Below are 7621 nucleotides of genomic sequence, written 5' to 3'. Positions count from 1 at the left end.
AAAGCCTTACTTTACATGGTCATTTTTTACAAATTAAAAAGCCTTACTATATACTATGTCGTATTTTAAGAAAAAAAGCCTTACTATACTATGTCGTTTTTTTTTAAAGAAAAAAGCCTTACTATTTACACTATGTCGTTTTTTAGGAAAAAAAACCTTACTATACTATGTCGTTTTTTAAGAAAAAAAGCCTTACTATACTATGTCGTTTTTAAGGAAAAAAATGCCTTACTATACTATGTCGTTTTTTAAAGAAAAAAAGCCTTACTATACTATGTCGTTTTTTCAAGAAAAAAAGCCTTACTATATACCAGGGGTGTCAAACTCATTTCGCATCGTGGGCCACATACGCCCTAGGGAGATGTCAAGTGGGCCGGACCATTAAAATTATACCATGCTCTGCTATAAATAACCAAAATATCATGTCTTTCCTTTGTTTTGGTGTAAAGAAGCACAAGAACACTAGGAAAATATTGAAATTGAATGAACTATCCTTTTACAAAACATTTCATGAAACACCTCATATTTCCTTAGACAAATGTGCAATTGACTTTTATCATTCACAAATATGCATTGCAACTGATCCCACTGATTGTACAAAGGCACAAAACTTTAATTGGTACTGAAAAATATAGTCATGCACTTTAAGATTAAATGAGACTTTTAAAGGAAGGAATTTTTAAACCACTTACACATACGCATATAAAATCTAAATGTAATCCCTGCGTGCACCTTACAAACTAAGGAGAGTGATTTTAAATGTGTAATGAAGAAAGTGTTCGCCTGTCCTGTAAATCTGTAAACTTCATACATGAAACATACATACACATACAATACATACTGAAAATTTATGGAGTTGCTGCTGTTTTCAGTCTGTCTCAGTGATGCGGCTTGTCTTCTACTCTGATGGAAAGAGTGCGCCCCTTAGCGGATAATCCATGAATTGCAGCGAATTAAAAATATTAATTCCATGTCTTTTATGAATTTTTTCCACTTTCAAATTATCCTGCGGGCCTGATCGAACCTCCTTGGGGGCCGGTTCCGGCCCGCGGGCCGTATGTTTGACACCCCGGGTCTAGAGCACCTTTTCACCAATCTGGTGTCCTGCAAGTGCAATCAGTGGATTGCAATCAGGTGCTTGTTTTCTACAGAAATCTCATTGGTTAAAATGTGCCTTTGCTGGCTCGGTTGCAACAAAAACCTGCACCCACAGCGGCCCCCGAGGACCGCCCCTGGTCTAGAACTTGCTCCGGGGCACAAAATCCCTCAGTACGCCACTGTAAAGAATTAATTAAAATATATTTCAATAATTTAGTGAAAATTGTATTGGCAATCAGCATGAGAAATTAGTTATTATTTTTCAATGGGAAAATAGATTTAAAGCCCAAAAATAAAATTTTGATGACCCCTGGGACTACAACCCCGAAGTTTCCATCCGAAATCAAGGATTAAATAATTAAAAAGATAGATAACTACAGGCAATTTAGTGTCTAATCAGCCTACCATGCATGTTTTTGGAATGTGGGAGGAAACCAGAATACCCAGAGGAAACCCACACAGGCCCAGGGAGAACATGCCAACTCCACACAGGTGGACATGACCTGGATTTGAACCCAGGACCCCACAGCTATGAGGCCAACATGCGAACCACTCGCACCACCGTGGCTCAGATCAGAGATAATTATAGAAGTGATTAAAAAATATATTTCAATAGATGCTACACACTAACAAGGACATATATCTCTCTCAATATGAAGATTTATTGCAAGCGTAAAAAAAATAAATGAATAAAAATAACAATTCATGGCGCCAATGAGTATTTTGCCACCAACTTGACAAATGAGAGTCGTAAACGTGCTGGAATGAGAAGGGAATGAACAGATGCTGGAATAACAATCCCATTTGCTCCCGCCACGCTCCAAATATTTTGCTGACGCCGCAGACGCTCTCCCCACCTGTGCACTCTTCTCATGGGCAGATGATATTTTTCTCTTTACGACCGTAGTCACACCCTCCTATCCCAAAATAATATATCGGCGGTGGAAGTGGCTAAAACAAACATCCGTCACTCTGCTTGGAATCCACTTTTGTTCCGAAGCCACGTGCTTGCCAGCCAAAATTGGAATAGTAACCCTTATCGGAATCGCCCTTGTCCGGGGAAATCACCAGTTAGTCTTCCGTTTTTCGACTGAAGCTCCATACAGTGGTACCTTGACCCACGATCAGCTCTACCTACGACATGCTCGAGGTACGATAGAAATTTCGATCGAATAATTCACCCTAGATACGATCAAAAATTCGAGATGCGACCAAGCCAGGTGGCCATGACATGAGGCTGTTTATCATTGTAGCGCACTGTCTTTTTTTGCCGCATCTCTTTCGTATATAACATATCTACGAGCACTGAACAATTTATTCAGTCTAGTTTCTCCTACGCATCGACCAGGAAACGCACAACGTGCATGCACGGGGGGCAAAAAGAGGGCTTTCTGGGTAATGAAGTATACTCGTGCACACAACACCCATAGGCAATGGCACCCTTTCTCAGAATAAAACTTCATTACCCACAATCAATACGTGGGTAGGCTGTTATTCCTTCCTTGGCCTGCTAGCTCCCACGATCGCTCATTCAAGACTACTTCTCGTTGGCAAGTGGCCGTGCGTTATCCTATTGTGAGGATATTTGTGTGCATCGTTTTCGGAATATTTTGAAGGGAATACAACAGCAAACAGCCCATCGATAGCGAACATGAAAGTGGAGGCGTGGCAAACAGCTAACCCGCCCAGAACGAAGGTAAAAAAAATTAAAACAAAATTAGAATTCAGTTTTGTGTAAAGTTACATTAAATGTATGTTTGAGTGTCTGTATATATTAATCCAAGTTAATTTAAATTTGTTTGTTCATTTACGAGTGCGTTGTTGCCGTGGATAGTCCCCCCCGAACACCTCCCCATCCCCCACCTCGGTGTATGTCGCTGTCTCTACCCTCCGCGAAATGCGTCTAATTTTACTTTTATTAAACACATTTTATTACTATTAAACCACTAGTTATGTGTTACTTTGTTAATAGATGGCGAGTTAGAAGAAATAAAACATTTTTTCCAATCCAATATCCTGTTTTGGTGTTTTTTCAGAGGGTTGGAACGAATTAATTAGTTTTTAGTTCATTTCAATGGGAAACGTCCGCTCGAGTTACGAAAAGCCGACATACGATCTCAGTCCCGGAACGGATTAAGATCGTATGTCGAGGTACCACTGTACTTAGATTTATGTAAATTTTTAAGGTGAAATTGAGTTTACGCAGATTTAGGGAGTATTGACACCAGTCAATAGTTTGCAAATATCGTTCAATCATTGGACAAAATGGTGTGAGCGGGTAAAAAAGGGCAGTAAACAATCACTGGACCAAACAGGGAAGGCCTGAAACTACTTTTACGTCTAATTCATTCAAAGGTGCTCTATTGGTTTGATGTCAGGACATTATGAAGACCAGATAGGTTTAGGTAGATTGTAGACTCATCTTTGCCATTCATGTCTTTACCTATGGCTCAATGGAAGATAAATAATGATTAGGTTACACATTTTCTTGTGGATAAACATATCTAGCAGGCAGAATTCCAACCTTAACAACATCAATGTATAACCTCGCAAATTGCTTCCAAGTTATGAGATCCAAAAGGCGAAATATGATTTTTTTGCTGGAGGTTTAAAACACAACATTAAGCATTGTGTATGTATATACATTATGCAATGTGTTTATCATGCATTATGCATATGGGCATTATCAATGCAGGAAGACTTCACACAGCGGCATGCGTTATCTGTGCTGTTTCTTCACCGGTGGATGTTGTTTTGAATTATCCGTCTTGACTCCTCCGCAGCACCTTGTTTACATGCGCCTAACACGCGTGTTTGAATGATAAGCTTATGGTGCAGTATAAGCACGTATTGTGAAAGAGGTGTAATCCTCTTTCCCGGCAGAGAATCTTTTCTTTTTATGCATAAAAAAAGTGGATTCTGTTTTTTCTGGCTGTTTTTTTTCCCCAATCAAAAACCTCAAACTGTTAAAAATTCATATGTGCAGATTTGGCTCTGCTGGGAATGCTCAACGCGGCTTTCGTCTTATGTCTAAGTCTTATTTTCTTTGGAAACCTGTGAAGAAAGACACAGAATCCAGCGACTTCTTTATGCGAGCCCGTAAGCTGCTCACGGAAGGCGAGAAAAGGTATTGCGGTACCTCCTATAATTCAAACAAGCCATACAGTATAGCATTGTCAATATGTGAAAATTATGAGGCGTATTGGGACACTGGAAAAATAATAATAATAATTTGACATAGGCTTTGTCATCATCATTGACTGGACAAAAGCCTAATTGTCATCATACCCAGCTGCGTATGACGAAATTGGTGGTGTCTCTCCACAAAGTGCGCCTTCCCGGCAAAAGGCCCAAATAAGTGATAATTTCAGACTCGTTGGCACTCTGCCGTGATGGATACATCGCATCCCCCCCCCGAGCGCAACCAAATCCCGGCGACTGCAGAAAAGTTTGCCTCGCAGATGCCAACAAAGAGAAAAAACAGATCACTTACCTCTCACTGTCTTCTCACTTACCTTCAGTCAGCCAGCAGGAGGCAGATCACCGCCCAACATCCTTCATGTTACCTCACCCCGAAGTTATTACACAGAAGGGATTGTGTGTCGTGCTACCGCAAGTTCAAAGTTCTGATGGCTGTGGGAAAAAACTGTCCTTAAGCCTATTTGTCTGTACTTTGTGAGACCTGTAGCGTCTACCAGAGGGCAGCAGCTGGAACAGGTTGTGAGCAGGGTGGTATGGGTCCCCGACAATGTCTCTGCTGAGGTAACGAGGGCTGGCAATGTCTTCCAGTGAGGGCAGAGAGCAGCCGACGATCTTCTGGGCAGTGTTAATCACTCTCTGCATGGCCTTTTTGTCTGCTGCTGTGCTTCCAGCGTACCACATTGTAATGCAGTATGCTAGGATGCTCTCCACAGTGGCTCTATAGAAGGTTATCGAGTCGTTTCTGGGCCTTCTTCACTACTGCCGTGGTGTTTGTAGACCAGGAGTGCTTGTCCGTGACGTGGACCCCCAGGATAAGCTCTCCTGGTCTACAAATGAAACGAAAAAATGATGAAAAAATTATTAGGAAAATAGCATAACAGTATGGCCATCTAATTTGCAGACAGTGTAGTTGCTAATTATTAATGATGCATATTTATCTGTATGAATGAGAGTTATTCCAGATGCAGAACACTGACAAATGCAAGGCAAAAGCTAACAGTATAATACCATTCGACATGAGGGGTTTGATTAAACGGCGTCATTTTGACAACATCCAGATGAACGCCCGAACCCAAAACGGCCTCCACTTCTTCTGGTGCACTTTCCATTAACGAATATTGTTTTGTTCCATATCATTAACTCCAACGATGGCAATCAGAGCCAAAAGATAGAAAGCCGCTGCTAAATAATGCCTTCTTTATGAAAAGGCTTACGGGAAGCTCCAAAAGGAAAAAGCAAGATGGCAAAGTGGTGCAAAAAAAGAGATGATGACATCATGGCATTTTTGTTTCCCCTGAGCTGAGGTTTCAAAAGTACTGGCTGACAGCCCAGCGCCGACGTCTTGTCAGGGAAGAAAACATTTCCTGCTGGAGGGCTCGGAAGATAAAGTCAAGAATGGAGATGAGAAGCAACAATGATAAAAAGAGGGCTTACTCATACTTAAATCTGCTTTACTTTGCTTTCCGCTGTCATGTCCACCTCACAGTGTGGAGATCTGGGTTCAATCCCAGGATCCGCCCTTCCTGTGTGGGATTAGCATGTTCTCCCCACGGCTGCCTGGGTTTGCTCCAGCACCCCCGCAAACCGGGGGAGTACTACAAAGAAAATTACACCATCATGAATAGTTGTATTTCTGCAATTCTATTTAGGTGAATTTGACATTAAGTGAATGAATAAAGTACAAATCAATATATTTCTGGATCAATAAAATTTTGTTTCATCTTGTATTAAATTGTCAAAATTAAACAAATTTGACTTGATATTTGAGATTTTCAGTTAGGACTGTGTATAGCGTATACACATTCATCCACGTATACAGTACATTTGCATACGTGTGAATTTACACGGATAAGAAATGCATCATAGCATGAAATAGAAATTGTCTTAAAATGTTGACTTTTTGCCTCGGGTTAACAAAAATGTCACTGAGTCCATTTTTTTCAGCGTGGGTAGAATGACAAAGGTCAACATGCAAAGTGGCACACACACAAACACGCGCACACACTTACATACGCACACACTTACATACACACACAAAGGGCACTAAAAGAAAATTCTTTCCTTTTAAAATGAAAAACAAATGATTAAAAGATGTTTTTCCTTACCAAGAAAAAATCTCAAATAAACATTGTTTTAGATCTAGAACAAATAGAACAAATGGAATATTCATAAGGCTTTTGATCCAGTTCTTTAAATCCATATTTTTTAATATCTAATGAAATCTAAAATGTTTCCTTTTTCCTTATTTCACTGTAAATAAACTGATTTAAAAACACGATTTTTGCTTTTCCTTTTTAAATAAAAAGGTTGAAATATATGATAGATTTAACATTTGCCCTCTTTTCTGATTAAACAAAAAAGTAAACAAATCAAAAAAAAAAAAATCAAATTGTACTAATTTGAATGTCCAAAAATGATCTATTGATCAGCACGATCGGAAGGGCTGTCAGTTCATTAATCGATTAATTTTGGCAGCCTAGTTGGAAGACAAGGCGGCCCGGCGAAAAAGTGTTTAGCGCATCGGCCTCACAGCTCTGTGATTGGATGTCCACCATTTCAGGGTGTCCCCCGTCTCTGGCCCGAAGTCAGCTGGGATAGGCTCCAGCACCTCCCGTGACCCTAGTGAGGATAAAGCGGTTCAGAAAATGAATGGATGAATGATAGTTGGAAGACATAACGGTCGTCCAGATGAAATCGACAAAGCCACAAAAAGAGTATGCAGTACCGTCCGTGTCCACTTTGGAGCTGCAAAAAAAACCATCACATGCACTTCCACATGAAGACGGAATAAATGCGGGAACAAAATCTAACAGCTGATCAACGCTAACCAACCCGAGATGCCGCTCGACTCGCTTGGGCAGCTTCCGGGATCAAAAGGCTAACGAACTTTTAGCGAGACGCCCACATGCCACCCCAAATAATCTCGAAAATTCTTTATTGTTTTGTTTCCCTTTTAACCTTTCCAACACTTTTTAATTTCACTTTTTTAATTCATCTCGCACGCACGTGTGCTAAATAACAGCGGGTCAACAAACTCCTTTAGGACTAATTAGCCGAGGAAAATGGTTAGCATTTATTCCGGGCCGGGCCGACCTCGGCAAAGACGAAAAAAACATAAAAGCATCCAAGCGTTATCTGTTTGCTTTTTTTTAGCGCTGATGAACAAACGCTGACGATGTCGTGTTGCCACTCGCTGGTTCAAAGTGTTAATTGCGATTAGAGTAAAAATTGGAGATGCTTTCCTCGCTCATCGACTGGCCAATAAAAACAAACGAGTTAGTAAACGACTTCATATCTTTGTCGTCAATGCAATAAAAAAATT

This window comes from Stigmatopora argus, chromosome 12 (genome assembly GCF_051989625.1).
Source record: "Stigmatopora argus isolate UIUO_Sarg chromosome 12, RoL_Sarg_1.0, whole genome shotgun sequence".
Lineage (NCBI taxonomy): Eukaryota > Metazoa > Chordata > Actinopteri > Syngnathiformes > Syngnathidae > Stigmatopora > Stigmatopora argus.
The sequence above is the reverse complement of the archived record's forward strand: the minus strand, read 5'-3'. Positions refer to the sequence as shown.